The sequence below is a fragment of the Periplaneta americana genome, chromosome 11, assembly GCF_040183065.1.
Source record: "Periplaneta americana isolate PAMFEO1 chromosome 11, P.americana_PAMFEO1_priV1, whole genome shotgun sequence".
Classification (NCBI taxonomy): Eukaryota; Metazoa; Arthropoda; class Insecta; order Blattodea; family Blattidae; genus Periplaneta; species Periplaneta americana.
Genome location: NC_091127.1, coordinates 99,264,017 through 99,284,052, shown reverse-complemented (window position 1 = coordinate 99,284,052; position 20,036 = coordinate 99,264,017). Strand labels below are relative to the sequence as shown.

Sequence of the window (20,036 nt, the reverse complement as noted above, 5' to 3'; positions counted from 1 at the left end):
AGATCACATTCTTAAGAAGAGTAGATAGAAACATACATAATTATACATACTTGGTAGACAAAATACTTAAGAAAAAAGGTCATATAAAGATGATGATAATAAAGTTAGTAATAATAATACTAGTAATAACCGAGTGTAAAAAGAGACGATGTTGAAATTGGTGATAGATTAATAGGCTGTTAACTTATATTAGTAGTATAATTAGTACAGCCTATGTTGATATAGTAACAAAGATAAGGTAGAAAAAATATACTTAAGATAGAAATAAACTTGTTTTACAATATATGGTAAATATTATAAAACAGGGAAGTCTGTCCTATACATTTTTAAAATCTGGATCTGAAAATTGCGTTGCTTAAAGTAGTCAATTCTGGATGAAATTTTATTTTCGAATTATAGAGACGTGGACCATAATTTTACTATGTAGTAAAGTAGCAGAGTGAAACATTTAGGTTCAACTAAATTAAGAATTCCATTTCGTCTTGTATTATGATCATGTGGCTGAACTATTTATAAGCCCATGTCGAAAACTTCCCTGAAATTGCACATATTCTGACATGCTCACAAGAGGCAGACGAATATAAAGGTTAACTTTCCACACTAACCGTACAGTCATAAAAGTGCAGTTTGTATGAAAGCTTATCAGGATACTTAGCAGCCTTGCGCTTTGAGTGGATAGTGCTCACTCAGCTGGAGAAGTCCTTTATGCACACCATCTTAGTTTCCACGTCACGTGAAAAGTTAGAAATTTATAAAGGAAACAATTACTTTCTTCTTAAAGCTACTTTTGTATACAAGTTTCACACCATTGCCGTTAGAAGAACAACTTTTTTTTCACGTTTGCATATCTGTTGTGAAAATCAAACTTTGTTCTAAGTTCCAAGGAAAATTTCCGTAGGTCTCATTTACAGTTTCCTTTTTCTATAACATAATACTCGCTATCAATCAGCAGCTTTACCAGCATCACCATCACCTGCTAAGAGTACATAAGTTTAAATGGAAGATTTGCGACTGCTACCGTGGCTTTCTTGCTTTGCAAAGACCGATTTTAAACAGATGCTTTGTGAGTAATGGCAATGTCGAGAAGTTCCAATTAATGGCGACTTGTAGGAAGAACAGAGTAAATTGTCGTGAAATTACCACTGACATGGTACAGCGTGTTGTAAATAACATGAAGTTCTGCCTCCGGACATGTCTGGAATTCGGAGGAGGTCACACTGAACATATTGTATGTTGTAGCCTATGATGTGGGTTTTGTCGGACATGCTGTAGAACATATTCAAACTTTGGCTCGCACAATTCAAATCTGTTGCGAAACTAGCCGATTCTTTGTCTTGAAATTAACGAAACATGTGATCGATGAATGTACAGTAATAATAACTGTGGATTAAATTATAAATAAAAATAAAAATAAATTAATATCTTATATGAACAACGGGCTACCAAAAATATACTCTTTCATGAATAGTAACCTTCCAAGTTTCTTCGAGAACTAGCACAGCACAGAAAAACGAAACCATTTATGCTAATGAAAATGAACTGTTTATTATTAGGGCAAGTGCACTAAGTATGCTTACTCATTTTATAACTTACAAATGGCTTTTACAGAATCCGGAGATTCATTGGCGCTCACACATAAGCCCGCCATCGATCCCCATTCTGAGCAAGATTAATCCAGTTCCTAGCATCATATCCCAACTCCCTGATAACCTCAGATATTATACTTTTGAACTTCTGCCACATTGTAACATTTTTGTTTCTGTATAGTGTATAGAAACAAACCAACATAATCTTACTGAACTCTGGAAGTAATATTTGCATCCAGATAGTGTAGTTTTGGACTTCCGCCATATTGTCAGACTTTTGTATCAGTAACAGAAATGTACCTTCACAGTCTCACTGAGCACCTGGAAATATCTGTCTTGAGATGGGTTCAGTTTTGGATTCCCACCGCGAACCATACACTGTAATTAAGCAGCTCGAATTATTTCACTTAAGAAATGTGTAGTTTTGGACAACCTCCACATCCTTAAGACTTCGCTTGTAAGACACACACTTAGTGAGCAACTGGAACTCTGTCTTCAGAAAAGTGTTGACTTGAATACTCATCATGAATCAAACCATACACTCTGACCAAACAGGTGGAAATATTTGTTTTCAGATAGAAGCCGTTTAGTACACCAACCATGAACCAACCATACACTCTAAGTAAGTAACTCAAACTATTTCTCTTTAGAAAGGTAATAGTTCTGGATATCCCACATATTGTTTGACTTTGACTCTATAACATGAATCAATCCACACACTTTCATTGTGTAACCAAATTATTTGTCTTCGGAGAGGTGTAGTGTTTGACACTAGCCACGAATGGATCCATACTCTGTTACTTAGTATCTGGTACTATTCCTCTTCAGAAATGGATAGTTTAGGATACCCGCCATATTGTTATACTGTCAGCCTATTTCTATAACAGGAATAAAATTCCACTGATTCTTACTGATCAACTAGAATTACTTGTCTTCAGAAAGGTACAGTTTCGAACAAGCGCCATATTGTAAGGTTTTTTCACCATAAAAGGAATAAATCCATACTCTTACAGAGCAGCAGAAATTATCTTCTTTGAGAAAATTATAGTTTTGGATAACTGGCACGTTGTTAGAATTTTAACTCTGCAATGGGAATCAACACACATATTCTTGCAGAGAAACTAGATTTAACTGTCTTCAGAGAAGTGTAGTTTTGGACACATTGTCAGATTTTTATCTCTGTCACAAGAATAAACCGAGTAGCTGGAATTATTTCGCTTCAGAAAGCTGTAGTTTTACATAACCCTCCATTGTGACACTTTTCTCTCAGTAAAAGAGTAATAGGAATGAAGCCACACACTCTTTATTAAAAGTTAATCAAATGTAGTTATGAATTAAATCACAATCCGAAAAATCTTAACTTATTCTTCAATTAACCATACGCGACAAGAGTAGGCTTGTATCTTCGTAAGAAGTATTACCCATTCTTAATGAGAAGTTGGAATTGTAATAGTAATAGTGTGCAGAAAACTATAATACTGGATATCCGTCCCATTGTTATTCTTTTTCATTTTCATAAAATTAAATTTGAAAATGTGCTTATGCAATTCCAGAACATTGATATAGTTTCCAAATGTAATGTGGAACGAAATCAACAAGTTTTTTAAAAATCTTGGAAACAACTAACTGACGGATATATAATAGAAGTAGAAGGTAATTATTGTGATGTGTGTATTATTAAAACTGTGCACCCCTGTTTAGCGGTCCAGTGCCGCGGCTTGGCATGAGCTAATGCCACGCATAACCGAAGTAGAACCACAATAAGCAGGTCCGGGAACATACAATTCCCAGCTATGCCAGCACAAAATGGCTTCCATCCCATGATGCATTGCAAACCGCTGCAGGCCCTAAAAATTAATCGCAGGCAGCCGAAATAGTTCGACTTCATTGGATTTTATGAAAGCCGGTGCATTATTTATACTCACAAAGCACAGCACTAAAATCTGCCAGCCTGGGTCGTCGGATCTACTCTCATCAGAGTCCTAGTTGGCTCTTTTCAATGTGTTTTTGTAATTCCATACATGTTTCACCAATATCTGCACAAATAGAATCCTGACTACATTAAACTAAAATTCTGTGTGTTGTGTGCATAACCCTCACCTCTAGATCAGAGTTCAGAATATTTATACGATTTTAACCTTGTAAATTCTGAAAACATTTTTCTTATCACTCAATTAAACAAGTGACATTGTTCGATTAATTAAAATGTCAGGCTCATAAACTGATGATAATATATTTAGGAATACATTACAATAAATCGAATCTGACATGTGTATGGGTTACTAAAACATATGGTATGAATAAAAAAATTATAATATTATTCCTTAAATACTAGAAAATGACGGCCTTCCCAGTTTTTTGCTCTACTGTTTCGGAAATAGGATTAAAAGCATAAAAAAGGAATACTGTGGCACAAATGTTTATGTCTAACAAGAGAGAGGCTATAAACTTAAAGAGAGAAAACAAAAGGAAAGAGGAGCAATTACAAGAAATGTCTTTTGGTGTAACTCGTATCGTCAGAAATTATATTGTTATTATAAAGATTATATTTCATGATTAAATACACTGAATACATTAATGAATGGGATGAAAGATGATAGAAATATTTTAATCTATAATGGGAAAGGCGAGCGATGCAACTGCAGACTGATTTCTATAAATGTTCTGTTGTTAGACGATTAATTGAGAGAGTTATTCATGTAAAAATTAGACAATTCGTCATTTTGATTGAGAACTAAAGTGGTTTCGTAAGTCAACCAGGTACTTACATCAATATTTCGTTAGTTGACTGTTGTTTACGACAGGCTAAGCAAGATAAGAAAGATCTTAATCTTTTGAACATCTAGAATAAACACTTAACACGCAGCCTTTACCGTCTCGTCTTCGCGAACTAATACAAACCTTAACCAAAGAAACTTCACTACCATCCAGTCTTCAGGTTGAAAGCCTGATCGTATCCAACTCAAAAGTGGGGTTTTTCAAGGATCTCCATTGTCCTCTCTCCTTTTTAATTTAGCCATTGATTTCATTATTAAGAAACTGACAGAAAAACGTATCACTGACCGATATGGTTTTCAAATTAATTCAGATTTAGACAGTTTTACTGTCTGCCTTTGTAGATTACCTAGTTGTCCATGAACCCAGCACATGATGGTTGTAGCTCTACTTCAAAATATTGGCCTACAGCTCAATATTCAGAAATCGGCATTAATTAATATTCATAAATGAAAGCTACTTGAAAAGGATTTGTTTGTTCACCATAACTCGTATATAAAAGCTATTGGACAAGTCATCCTCAGGTCTTTCAACTAACACTCTATATGCATTTCTACACTCACCCATACGTGCTACATTTCCTGCCCATCGCAAACGTCTAGATTTAATGTTCCTAATTATTATGTTAGGAGAAGAATACAACAATGCGTTCGGTTCTGCGTTGTGTGACTTTCTCCATTCTACTGTAACTTCGTGCATCTTAACTTCAAATATTTTCCTAAGCACCTCATTCTCAAACACCCTTAACCTCTATTCTCCTCTCAAAGTGAGAGTCCAAGTTTCAGAAACATATAGAATAACCAGTAATACAACTGTTTTATAAATTCTAACTTTGAGCTTTTTTTTTTTTTTTTGAGAGCAGACTAGACGACAAAAGCTTATCAACCGATTAATAACAAGCATTTCCCGCATTTATTCTGTGTTTAATATCTTTTCGGGTGTAATTTATATTTCTTACTGTTGCTTCAAAGTACTTCAATTTTACACATTTTCAAAGGATAAATTTACAATTTTTGTATTTCCATTTCGTACTATGGTCTGGTCACAGGACAGAATACTATATTTGTTTTTCGGAGTTTATTTCCAAAGCTATCTCCTTATTTGCTACAAGTAAAATTCCTATGTTTTCCCTAATCGTTTGTGGATTTTCTCCTAACATATTCACTTCATCCTCATTGACGAGCAGCTGATGTAACGTGTTCAATTCCAAACCCTCCATGTTTTCCTGGACTTTCCTTACGGCATATTTACAGCAAAGTTAAAAAATAAACGTGAAAAATGGGTAAAAAATTGTTCCGGGGCCGGGTCTCGATCCTGGGACCCTGCGCTTAGCGCATGAATGCTCTACCGACTGAGCTACCCCAGAAACCATACACGACACCGTCACAATTCTTCCCTTTATATTCACACAATTCAAATGGGCTGAGAAGACGCCAGAAACCCAACTTTGAGTGCAAAAAATTTTGTGTGACTTAAATTGTGGCTTTCTGTGGCGAAGGGGTCCCTGAATCGATACCCGGCCCCGGAACAACTTTTTGCCTTGAAATTATTGAAGCCTGCTTCACAAGGAGCTTCTACCTGAAAGCCACATTTGCATGATAGTATATTTCCTTCCTTTAGCCCGCAGTTAATTGGAAAAGCGTCAGATAGAAACTGACCTATACGGACTCTATTTTATGTTTCACTGAGACACATTTTAATTCATGGAACTAGTTTCTTGGGAATACAAAATTCAGTAAGAATATTACATAAAACTTCTCTCTTAACCGAGTCATAAGCGTGGAAGTGGATGGTAAGTAAGGATGGTAACTTCGATACAGAAATCTAACCTCACATTAGCCTCTCCAAAAATATTTTAATATCTCTATTTGTTTATTAGTCTGACCCAAGAATTTGAGTTTGCCTTGCGACATAGAATAGCTCACAATAACATTTTAAATTAAAAATAGTATAAACAGATTTCAAAGAAAAGATATTAAAATCTAAACATTAGATCTAGTGGAATTTAAATTGAGTGTACTCCATGAAGATTCTGGCAAAATATCGCTACGGAAAATTTTATTATGTGGTGACAATGGCATCTTGAACTTCCCTCTGAGTGAACTGCTTAGTGAACTTACTCACTTCCTATGTTAACAATGTTATTGTTACATTGTTCATTGTTAGTTTTGCCACGACATATGTACGTAAAGCCTAAAAGAAGGAGTTTTATGTACGATGTGTGTAAAACTAAACTCGTGTAGAACAGTGGCAAGACGATTCGCAAGAGATATCCTTATAATTCTGTTCCAAGTAGAAAAACCGTCAACTTGTAATAAAGCCGTAACAAACATGATTTCTGAACGACAGAAAACCTGTTACAAGACGCAGAGCTCTTACGGAAGAAAATTTGTATGAACAAGAGAACTAGTGAAACATTTCCAAAATATATACTGCATATATCGAGGCGTAGCTGTGTCACGGATACGGCCTAGGGTTTTACGTGAATGTATCAGACTCAATTCGACGGATCTAAACGAGATCTTTTATTTGGCACCAAAATAAGCGTGCTTTGTGAAAGCACTGTCAAAGCTGCAATATATCGAGCAGAAATATTAAGATCTATTTTCGAAAAACTAACACTCATTAAATGCCATTAATCATTCTTATAACAGCATTCTGCTACTGTACACACTGCTTACAACTCACAACATCTCATTTCAGAGATTTTAGAGGATGGAGTTACCAGCGCTGGATTGTGGCCACCTTAAAAGACAGAGTTTATAAGACTAACCCTTAGATAAACAGAACTGAAAGAAAGTAGTAGTCGAGACACTTTCTTAATCACATCTAAAGAACATAAGTTTGTTAATGGAAATTTCCTAAGCAAATGTTGAGGATTTCGCAGATAAAGGACATCATTTTCAACAATTTTCACAATAAAGATCAATGCTAATTACTATCCGGTTTGAATATAAATTTATGTTTTCAGTAACGAAAGAGATACAGCTGGAAAGGTAAGATAACTCTTATGAGGTTGTCGAAAGAAAGTCAGTGCCTTCCCTTCAGCGCGTGTTTGGTAAAACCCTAGCAAATATTTTATCGTAGCAGACAGACCATGATGACATCATCTCCTCTGTAGAGGCTGGCAGAAAGGAAGCAGTGCCTTCCCCTTCCTTTAGCGAGTGTTTCGTAAGACCTGGACAAACATTTTATGTGCAGTAGACAGCAGGCCGTAATGACATCTCCTCTATAGCGGCCGTCAGAAAGGAGGAAAAACCTTCCCTTCAGCGCGTGTTTGATTCATGTCTAATCTTTCCGCGCCGAAGAAATGTATACACACTTTGACAGGAAATATCTATTTAATATATTTCAAATTTGGACCGAAAAACAACAGTAATGTGTAATATAGAGTCCTGTAAACAGATGAGACTCACATACGTAGTGTTGCTGTGCGACAAGTCAAATAACAACAATAACAACAACAAAATGGAGCCAAGATTATCGTTTGAACAGCGGAAAGCAAATTTGAAGTGGTATTGGAGAACAGAGAATGTTGTTGAAGTTCAACAGCAATGGAGACGTGAGTACAGAACAGAACCACCAACGTGACAAATTTGAGAATCATGGTACCGTATGCGATGTTTACAAAAGCAGATCTGGGAGACCTCGCATATCAACAAGCCCCGCGTTCTCGGCTATGGTTTTGGAACGTTTTGAACACTTACCGCAGAAATCGACAAAGCAATGTGCAGGTGAGACTGAGAATAGCAGAACCAGCGTACTTCGTATTATTAAAACAGCAAAGTTGAAAGTTTTCATTCCAAGACTTTTGCATGCATTAAATTAAGATGACCCTGATTGGAGAATGCAATACTGTGAGTGGTTTCGGAACATGGTACAAGAGGATGAGTCCTTCGCAGGGAAAGTTGTTTGGTCTGATGAGGCACAATTTAATTAGAACGGAACAGTTAACCGGCATAATTGTGTCTACTGGTGTGCAAACAATCCACATATTTTTGTAAAAAAAAAAGGCTGATAATTTACGTGGAATTAATGTTTGGTGTGGGTTGTCATCCAGGGGCCTAATTGGATCATTCTTTTTTGATGGAACAGTAACTGGCCAAGTGTACCTGAACATGTTACGCACATCCTTCTTACCAGCCATTCGTACATTCTATGGAAATGAGGAATTTTACTACCAACAGGATGGTGCACGACCATTTTACCAACGAGATGTACGTGCGTACCTTCATAACAATTGTTATAACTGCAGAAGTCTAAGATGATTAGTGCTCAACATTTTCTGTTTGTGTGAATTCATATTTGTTATGTTAACATAGTTTTTCCTTTTCTTGAAACGGGTATACATTTTTGGCACCCTATCTATATATCTTTTGTGTAACAATTGAAAGAGAAATCGTATCGCCTTTGCGGCGTTCTATCCGTAATCTTTCGTAATGTATCAATCAGAATTCTTGCTACTGCAATACGGAATTAATGACTCTGGATTTCAAATTTTATAAACCAAAGAAAGGAGACAAAATCATAAGATGAAGGGTATAGCAAACTTCTAGACAAACCTTTACTTTATAAACAATGTGGACGTAATTTTCTTCATCCATTTATGCAACATTTGAAAGAGAAATCCTATCGCCTTTGCGGGGTCATATCCTTAATCTTTTATAATGTTGCAATCAAACTTCTTCGTACTGTAATACGGAATTAATGGCTCTGGATATTTCAAAGAGCTTATTACTAAGTCTTACGGGAAGGCGGCGATAGCTGTTACCGGAATGTAAACAAGTGAAGAAGATTCTAGTTCCAGAAAGTGACGCGAGAGGGTTCTGTTATATAGATCTTGCCGGCATCCAATTAACACGGACCTGACCTCAACGGCCCATCATTCGCGGCGTTAGCCTGTTGCTCAAAGCCATGTTAAGCAGTCTAATTAAAGTGCTACTTAAGCAGTTTGCTTAAGACCGTGTTTAACTAAAATGAAAGAAAAGTTTTCAGCAAAGCGCTCGGGGGCAACACTTGCTTTCAAAGCTAAGATGTAGGGGAATTTGTAATTTTAGAGTTGGCAGCCTGGCCTTTCAAAGCTTTTCCATCAACACCAATAATATGGCGAAGCCTGACTGCAAATATAGTTGTTGACACTTCTAGCAACGTCATGCGGCTAAAATTTAGAGCGCAAAACCGACATAGGAAACTTCGTTCAGATAAACTATGATGCAAACTGTGTGCAAAATCTCATTACGTTAAATTAAAAGCAAATGCAGTGATAGGGCCTAATGGTTAAGCAAATATCGGTTTATGTGTAAGTCTATGTACATAAAATTAATGAAAAGTTAATTTATCTTAGAGGTCCTCGATACACAGTTACGTTTCCCCATTATGTCAACACTCCAGTGTTAACGATCATATTGCACTTTTCTTAAAATATTTCCATTTAAAAATATAAGAACGCCCCATTTTCATATAGTGTTACTCGTAAATTCGGAAGGAGATGTCGTCAATAAAATTTACAATATTTAAAAGAAGCAGAATTAAGAAAATTTAAGGAGGTAAGTAATATTAATGTAATCTTTGCCAGTTATTTCTATTTACTACTATCATAGGAGTAACACATATATCGTTATTCGTCCTAACATTGTAAAAAGCATAAATAAAGGCACACTATTGACAGCATCGTCTTCAGTCCCATATATATATATATATATATATATATATATATATATATATATATATTGAAAAAAAAATCGGTCACATAACCATTCTAGAGTTCCAAAAATCCCAAATCAAGTCTTCACACAAAATCAAATTTTGGGGCAATTTTGACTCTTGGTGCCCCCAAATTTTAAATTCTAATTTATAATTCTGGTGTAGAAATGTAGCAAAAGTGATACCCTTCATTTCCATCAAATTTAATTTTTCCAAATTTTAAAAAATATCCAAGACACTGCAAAAAAAATTAAAAGGCAATTATGTAGAGTATACTCTACAACAGGACTGAAGACGGTATGTCGATGCATCAGGAAGAAATTAACGTCAACGAAATCAAACAAAGCTGGAAGAAAGAAGTAGGCCTACTTATAAACTGAAACCTCTCTAAAGGCTGTTTCGCCGGCTAAATGCGATGACAATCAAAATTCAATAAATTATTGAAACATCAACGCTGATGAATACACAAACAAAGGGTACAGATTCGATTTCGAGCAGGAGTTTTAACATTTTATCATATTATATGTCTTCCATAACAGCCAGGCGTACGTTCTTCTTGTATTTATAGTATCTATCTAAGCGATAACTTTCTGACTCATTCGAGTACTACATCAATCCGGCTACACTTTACCGACTGGTATCGGATCGTAATATTCACAAGAGTAGTATCGAAAAAGGCGAACATTTATTTAACAATCTCTTCATGCTTGATATTTTCCTGAATGGCTAGATGCAATTGCTACACCATAATCAAGAAAAATATTCATTTTGAATACATTTAACAAAGAAACGAATTCAGTGTTAAAGGAATTAATCAACAGATATTTTATTTGAAAATTTTAGATTATGGGTAATGAGTTACTGAAGACTGGGAAGATTTTTGAGAAGTATTAGGACTAAATTTCCTTCTTGTTCGAAATGAAGAACGAGGCCTAACACTCGTGAAGGATTATGATGTTGATGACAGTGAAGACAATGACGACCATACTAATTTGAAGTATTGATAAATAAATGTAGTACAAATAAAATTATTGAAAGAAATAATAATCATGTACAGGATTTGTGTGTTAAATGCATATCTCATACCATAAGCGCGGTTTTGGTGACAGGCTTTGGGGAGGTTCTGAACAAAAGTGCGAGAAAATTTTAATTGCTCTTTCTAAAAAAATTCCTTCACATATTTTATGGAAATTAACATCGTTTGATTATTTTCGTATCGATGGTGTTTAGGTAAAATGCTTAACTCTAATAAGTGACTGTTTTCTGTAATTAGATAAAATTTAATTACAAATAGTGAAGATATGTTTTTTACAATTATGTTTACATTCCTTCATATGAAGTAACTAATAAAAAAGTGTTCAAATTTAATTATAGCTGTTTCTGAAAAAAATATATATTTTGTGGAATAAGTCCTTTTACCTGAACATGATGGTTATAATTAGACTTCGTGGAATTGCCACGAGAATCGAAAGGTTTACTGCACACGCGGTATAGACTGTATGAGAAGGGGGCGTGCGAAGGATGGAGTATGCCTCTGATATAAACACTGAGCAGTATACTGCGGTTACAATAAAACCTGTATCCTGCATTCAAGAAATATAATGAATGATCATTGAAGTAGGAAATATCTAAACATGTAAATACACAATTATTTATAGTGATATGTATTAACTCTTAAATGTAAGATACTCACATCATCCTTGAATATGTGCATTGCAGTGAAGAGTTACGTACATTTTGAGCTATTGCAAAGTGAACCTCCTCCGATGGTTACTTACACAGTTTTTATATTGGGAAAATGGACGTTCAACATCACACGATGTAATAGGTGCATATTTGAAGAACGGGAAGTCACTACCTTTTAGTAAAGCAACTTCAGACTTCTTGTCGTGACCTGATAGTACATCATTTATAATACTAAGTTGTGAATAGGCAGACATTTTAGCAATAACGTTTCTCAACTTACATTTACCTTTTTCTGAAATTAGTGAAATGTTATTTTGGATAACGGTTTGTGATACTTTATCCACTATATTAAGGGCTTCTGAGAGTTGTAGTTTAGACGATTCTAACAGGATGATGCTTTTGGACACGATTTTAAAATTATTAGAATCAATGTACAGAATAGTATCTTCGAAAAAAAATGTTATGTTTTATTTAACGACGCTTGCAACTGCAGAGGTTATATCAGCGTCGCCGGATGTGCCGGAATTTTATCCCGCAGGAGTTCTTTACATGCCAGTAAATCTACTGACATGAGCCGATTCTGAAATATTATATTACGGCATGTTTGATTGAATTCTTGTCTGCACTGAACAGATGTTAAGCTTTGACTATTCCAACCACAGTAATGCAAAAACAAGTGCTTACATAGGTATACATTAGCTGTAGCTGCTCCATCTATTTGGACCGGTCACAACTCTTAACATGAACTGCTTATACTATGAGAGCAGGCGGTCGCTCACCTCCTCTATACTACCGTACATCGGCAACTTGATAGCATGCTGCGTGTGGCAATTCAACGAAGTCTAGTTATAATACACATGGAAATTTCTTAAAACAATATGGTTGAAAACCATGTCCCCTATGTACTAAGTTTTCCTTTTTTACTGCCTTTTCCACCCTTCGCTGATCCTTGCACTGATTATGAACATGTGCTATTCTGCCACTGCTACTGTTACAACTGAATTTGTCATTCTGTTCCCGTTCATTGCAGGTTTTATTTTGAGGAGTTTTCGTTATTAAGATAGTATCCATTATTACAGTGATCACTTCACAATGACGCCCCAGCGACCACGGTCATCACATAAAACAATGACTAAAACTGAATGTTACACTAGTCAACAAATTTTAACTTTTTGTCTGTCACAGAAATGAAATCAGCTGATTTTTACTAAATCGACCCTGCTGATTACGAAAATGGCAGCGAAAAATCTGTAACACGTAACATTTTTGTGTGACAGAAGGGGAAATATTTTGATTAAAAAAAACGTTTTCGCGCATTTCAAGAGACGTAATTACAACAGTGAAAATAAATAAATTCCTAAGATGCAAAATTTATACACAAAATACACTGACATTTCACAGAAAAATAATAACGCCGCATTAATAATAATTACAATAAGAAAAAAATAGCATTATGTTCCTTTTTTTCCTTTCAAAATAGGCTTTTACTTTATTAATTTAAAACTGGATCAAATGAACTATAATTTTTTAAGGTTTATAAGTTAAATTGATTAAAATCTCAAATCAAATAATTTAGGAGCCCTATAATGAAGTAAACAACCATATACAGACTTCAAGCTAGATTAAAAAAAAAAGGATTTAGTTACTTAGAGTTATTTTTTCCTCTTGTAGTTTGAGTCACCTCCTCTGAACAAAAACCAACAGTAGTCCCCCATCATACTAGAATCCCACCTTCCTTGATATCGTTGTTCCATCCTGTGTATATCTTGATGGAATCTTTCCGCTTTTTCATCGCTTATAGCTCCTAAGTTCTCTAGAAAAAAGTCCAGATTGGAATGGAGGAAATGTATTTTCAATGACATTCGACAACCAAGCTTCTGGTAACTATGCAGGAGTTCTTGTACAAACTGTTGGTAATTGTCAGCTTTATTGTTACTTAAAAACCCACTAACAACACTTACAAAGGCATTCCAAGCTTCTTGTTCCTCAACACTTAATTTTTTTTCAAAGCTCTCATCTTTCAAAAGTTTCCTAATTTGAGGGCCAACAAAAATTCCCTCTTTTACTTTAGTCGCACTGAGTTTCGGAAACATATTCCTTACATATGCAAAACCTTCTCCATTTTTATCCATAGCTTTAAAAAAACTCTTCATTAAACTAAGCTCGATATGTAAAGAAGTAAGCAGTAATTTTTCCGGTTTTACTAAAGGGACATACTTGATGTTATGTTCTCCTGGGACATAGCTTTCTCTGGGAAGCCAGTCTTCACTATGTAATGTTTTTCAGTCGCTCTACTACCCCACAAACAGAGAAAGCAACAGTATTTTGTGAATCCATCCTGAAGTCCGAACAATGAGGCGACAATTTTCAAATCTCCGCAGAGTTGCCAGCAGTATATTTTATATTGGACTGCATCTAGTAACACTGACAAATTTATATACGTTTCCTTCATATCTACTGAATACGCCACTGGAATTGATGGTTTAGTGTTTCCATTGTGCAATAACACTGCTTTTAAACTTATTTTGGAAGAATCTATGAATAATCTCCATTCCTCTGGGATGTGTTGAAATCCTAGTTCTTCCATTAAGCCGTCTATATTTACACACATTCACATAGAATTCTTCATTATAAAATACTTTGAAAACCGTCCATGTCTCTTCCTGTACAATGAAATTTTAGTATCTGGTGCTAGCAGGTCCCATTGCAGTCTGGACCCTAAAATCTCAGCTTGTTGTTTAGTGAGATTAAGATCTCTTATTAAGTTGTTCACTTCACATTGTTGAATGAAATGGGGTTCTTTATGATGTTCTGGGCTATAAGATGGATCAGAGAATGTTTATGGTTGAGCTAAATCATCTGTTTGGTCTATTGGAAGAACCAATTCCTCCGATTGCGAAGGAGGATTAGGAACAGGGAGTTTTGGTCCAGGTGGTACAGGTTTTATTGCAGATGGAACATTAGGATATTCAATTTTAGATCTTGTTTTCTTTGAAAATCCCGCAATCTTTGTTAAACAGAAATAACAGTGCAAATCTAGTCTTTCAGGTAAAGCTTCCTGTAAAGCAGATTTGAATAATTTCAAGGGACAAAATTGTTCCGGGGCCGGGTATCGATCCCGGGACCTCTGGTTGAACGTACCAGCACTCTCCCAACTGAGCTACCCGGGAACTTCACCCGACACCGTCTCAACTTTTCCCTTTATATCCACACAACTCGCGTGGGCTGACGAAACGCCAGAGACCCACATCGAGTGCACACAAACTCTGTGTGACTTAGAATTGTGGTTTTCTGTTAACGTACACAGTGATGTATTTTCCCTTGAAATTATTCAAATCTGCTTTACAGGAAGCTTTACCTGAAAGACTAGATTTGCATAATATATACGTCAATGTGTACGTTAACAGAAAACCACAATTCTCACACAGAGTTTGTGTGCACTCGATGTGGGTCTCTGGCGTTTCGTCAGCCCACGCGAGTTGTGTGGATATAAAGGGAAAAGTTGAGACGGTGTCGGGTGAAGTTCCCGGGTAGATCAGTTGGGAGAGTGCTGGTACGTTCAACCAGAGGTCCCGGGATCGATACCCGGCCCCGGAACAATTTTTCCCTCGAAATTATAGAAATAACAGTCTTCTGCATGGCTTGTCGGTTCACGCCAGATCATTGGAACTGCAAACGACATACTTCGAGTCTTCTCTCCGTTCATCCAGTTTATCAGTTTTGAGTAACATGTTGTGCAGCACATATGGGGAGCCCATGATTTGTCCTCATCACACACATTACATTAAAAATAGTAATAATATGCTTGTTTTAACTTATCTGATAACGGCCGACGCTGCGATTTTGCCATAAATTCTCCACATACGTAACAAAAGCTGTCCGGCGAATTTACAAACGCACGACGAGATTTTTTCATTCTGAGAAAGAGTAAATGAACGCGAAGATAAACACTTAAAACCAGCGTTACAACTTGTCACAAGCTCAAATAATATTCAACTAATCCTAAAATGCAATCTATTTCACTCTAAAAGCCCACCCTCTCAGTGCTTTCTGTCGGTCTAGCGTCATAAAGCAATAAAATAATACAGCTATATATCATCCACTACTCACCTTATTAATGCAGACTCATGTATTTGAAAGAACCTATCCCTTAAAATACACTTTTAGTATATCCTAAGGAACAATAAGTTATAAAACGTATGAATATACTGTGTAACCGTTTAAATAAAGTCCATAGCTCGATACCCGAGTTCTTTGGTAAATTCATTCTTATTTTTTCACAATTTCCAATTTTCCTCTTTAATGGTACGTGATGAAAAATTTTCAAGTTTAGATCTAGTATCAGCACACAAAAATTAATCTAAAATGACCATTTTCACCCTTGTGACAAAAACCTTGTTGACTAGTGATTATTAACGGTTATTCTAAATTTCGGAACAAACTTAAATGCGTATGAAAAAATATTGACCATCAATAATAATTGCAAACTCTATTAGGCAAAAATACACTCGAATAGGCTATTAATTGAACTGTTAATTCCGTATTATTTATTTATTTATTTATTTATTTACTTATTTATTCTGACAGAGTTAAGGCCATCAGACCTGCTGTTTATTATTATTATTATTATTATTATTATTATTATTATTATTATTATTATTAATTACAACTGCTACTGTCCTGCCCCAAAAGTTAATAGATTTGAAAAGATGTGGATCATAGACAAAGAAGTGGAGTTAGGGTTGTACATAATGTGCTGGATTGACCGATCTCAAATGTAGTATAATAATAATAATAATAATAATAATAATAATAATAATAACAATAATAACAACAATAATAATAATCCGAGACACGACAGCCCATGAAAAAAAAGACTGACCAGCCGACTGCTGGCCTTAAGTCCACATACCGAAGCAGAGGTGGACGATAATCCAACCAGAATGGAGGTATCGTGTGGTTAGCACGATGATCCTCCAGCCGTTATAGCTGGCTTTCGTAACCGGATTTCGGTATCTATCGTAGTTCCCCAAGTACATCACAATGCTGGGTGGGCACCGGTCCCATACACTGGCCGAATTTCATGAGAAAATGTCTCTGCCCATGGATCTCAAATGTAGAAGGGGAGAAAGAGATGGTCATTGTGAGCTGCGTTACTGACATGGTCATTGTGAGCTAATTCTCTCTATGGAGTTAAGATAACCATTTTTGGCTTATGTCCTAGTTACTAAAAGTCTTGTTTCTATTTAAAGAAATCAATTAATTTTTAAAATGAGGAATGTCTCTTAGAATTTCTTGGAGGAGCGAACGCCTCTCCATTAATTGTAATGAGAGGCGATGCCTTTGACTTTATAAATTGAGAGAAAAGAAAATGTCTTTTCCCACCCAAAGAACATTAGAAAACGTACGTAATGTAGTTTAGTTCTGAATCTCACTTAAATCTTCTTTGATACTCTTCTATAGCACCATATTTGAAACAAGGCGCATCTTTAGCCGAACGGCTAGGCTTTCCACCCTGGTAGCCCGACTTCGAATTTCGGTGGGTTCATGTGGATTTTATGGTGAAAAAACGTGTTAGATCACGGGACATTCTCGTTTCTCCTACCGGCATTGTATCATTGCTCCATTAATCATCGCAATGAACACATGCGTACACTGTAGACCACCTAACATGGTGCAATATGGACGACGCTCTACGGCAAAGTGGCTATAAGTAGCTACGGCGTGTTCCTTCTAGAGGGAGACACTTGGGTGAATGAGGGGAAAATCAAATACCCGCCACTGAAAAAGTAATATATTAATTTCAAACAAAATTTGTACTCGTGCACATTTTTCCTTTACGTTGTACTGTATAAATCCTATCTGTTTATTCCGATATTTAATATTAATATTTTTTATATGTGTATTGATAAAATCGTAATGATGTTTTTTTATATCTGTAATGATGAAATACACGTATTACTTTTAAATTAATAATTTTTAAGGCATTTAAATTAAACGACAATACAAAACTTTCATTATAAGGTAGGTATCCCTAAGTACGCCATGTCTCCAAAATTCGCCATTCGTCGTTTTCTTTAAGACACAATATTTGGCCAAATGTTAGCAACAGTAACTCGATGCGTTAGTACTTTGTTGATTATTCAAGGTACATTAATAATATTACTAATAATAATATTATTATTATTATCATTATTATTATTATCATTATTATTATAACTATTTCTTACCAGTGTTTATTATTGTCACACTAACATTAGTTATCCAATTTTCATTATTTACTTTCATGTTGTTTTATGATCTAGATATTAATGTAATAACTATGTAAGCAAATGTATTTAATTAGAATTAGAGTCTGGCTGGGCGGAAGAGAAGGCCTACCGACCTTAGCTCTGCCAGATTGAATAAATAAATTATTAATATTATTATTATTATCATTATTATTATTATTATTATTATTATTATTATTATTATTATCAGTATCTATTGCTATGAGGTTGTCACTATATTGCGTTAAATGTGGTTGCCGATATAATATTTGCTTCGTATCAGTTTCATACAACAGAATAAATAATGCGTTTACAGAGAGTAATATATCAATCGAAAGCCTATTTTATGTACTTTCTGGCTGTATTTTTTAGAATTACACTTACTATAGTGATGTCCTTGTTTATAACATTAAATGTTGGAACTGCTTTTAAGTTCACCACTGCTGCTTCTTTCATAGCCAACTTAGAATCATACGTTGTTGCTTCTCTGAGATCGTTTTAACACAGTTGGAATTTTAATAACTGATTCCATTTTAATGCTAGTGTTTCAGATATTTTATATGTAAAAGAATTCTAAAATTATTAGTTCTGTGATACTTTATTAATAACAAAACTTCAATTTCAATTATGACCATTCCTTCTGTATTAAAATGTATTACATCTGAATTCTGATGATAGTAAATATTATTTGAATTTGCAACAAGCAGCAAGTGGACAACTAGAGAACACTTGCGTCCTAAATTCGCCAGTTGCATCGCCCTGTCTCTATTGTTTTTGTACGAGAAGGAGTACCTTATTCTTTACAAAACGTTAATCTATGATGCTGTTTAGTATCAATATTGCAACGCAATTTTTTATATTATCGAAATATGACTTCATAATCAATTTTAAAAAAATGCTTAAGATGGTAAACTTAGAGAGACTTACCTTAATTTATGTACAGCATTACAATGTTTTCCTGTGCCTATGCCTATATTGCTTCTTCTCCACCTGTCTCTAACCAACAAGTGCAATTCTTCCAGTTCTCTTTCTCTTATCTCAATTCTGGCCTCTTGTATCCACAAGTTTTGAGGTCTGCCTCTATTTTTCTCCCAGGTGGACATCATTCCAACAGCTTTCTAGACAACCTTTCCCCTTGCATTCTTCTCGATGTCCATACATATTCAATTGCTTATACATATGGAGTAGTCGACGCATGGAATATGACCAGATAACCTGGAGATATTGCAACATTACATTGAATTACACGAGATGCTACCTGAGTTATGTAACTCGTCCGACGCGTCATATGTGAATAAAAAACGGAATAGAGCACTTGTTGGGTGTGTTTGAGAAAATTAAATCAAATGTAAATCGTGAAAGTATGAGAAAAAATAAGAAATAAAATAGTTACAGGAAGGAATTGAAGAAGATAATGGCCTCGAATTGCTAAGGTATTGGCACAAACGATGAATATGAACCATCATGGGCGTTTCATGTACTCGGATTTATAAAGATATCAGTATTTGCTTTTTCTCTCAACAATACATATTTCAACTCATAATCTTGTTATGCACATACCTAGTCCACAAACTGAAATTAACCCTACACATCATTCAACTGACAAGAGAACAGTCCCAGGTCGTAGAGCTTGAATTTAATGAAAATCCATATTTAAGCTAATTTTAGTTCGTCAAGAAACGTGGTGATTGTCGTTCGTTTCGCTTTTTCCTCGTTTATAAAATGTATTGCCTTGAAAATTGTTGCTACTCAAACCGTTTCTTGCGCGCACTCGTATCTTCATAGTTCTGCGATAACGTATCACAGCTCACACAATAATGCTCTAGTCTATTTTCTTTTTCTCTTAACTCACATTAATGGAGTGCTTTTGCTGAAATACAAATTAAATTTGAATTTAAAATATATATTAACTATGTGACTCACCTTAAATATGATAGCAGAACGAAGAGCAATAAATCTATTCGTTCTGTTAATAGTGTAGATTCGAAATGAAGTCGTTGGGATAAAGGGACATTCA

At 35.2% G+C, this 20,036-nt stretch overlaps 1 protein-coding gene across 2 annotated transcripts in view; it reads right to left on the bottom strand.

The window, feature by feature from the left end:
• The window catches only part of LOC138708622 (dipeptidase 1-like), an 817,747-nt gene that overhangs the window by 400,835 nt on the left and 396,876 nt on the right, over nt 1–20,036 (bottom strand). The window lies entirely within an intron of this gene.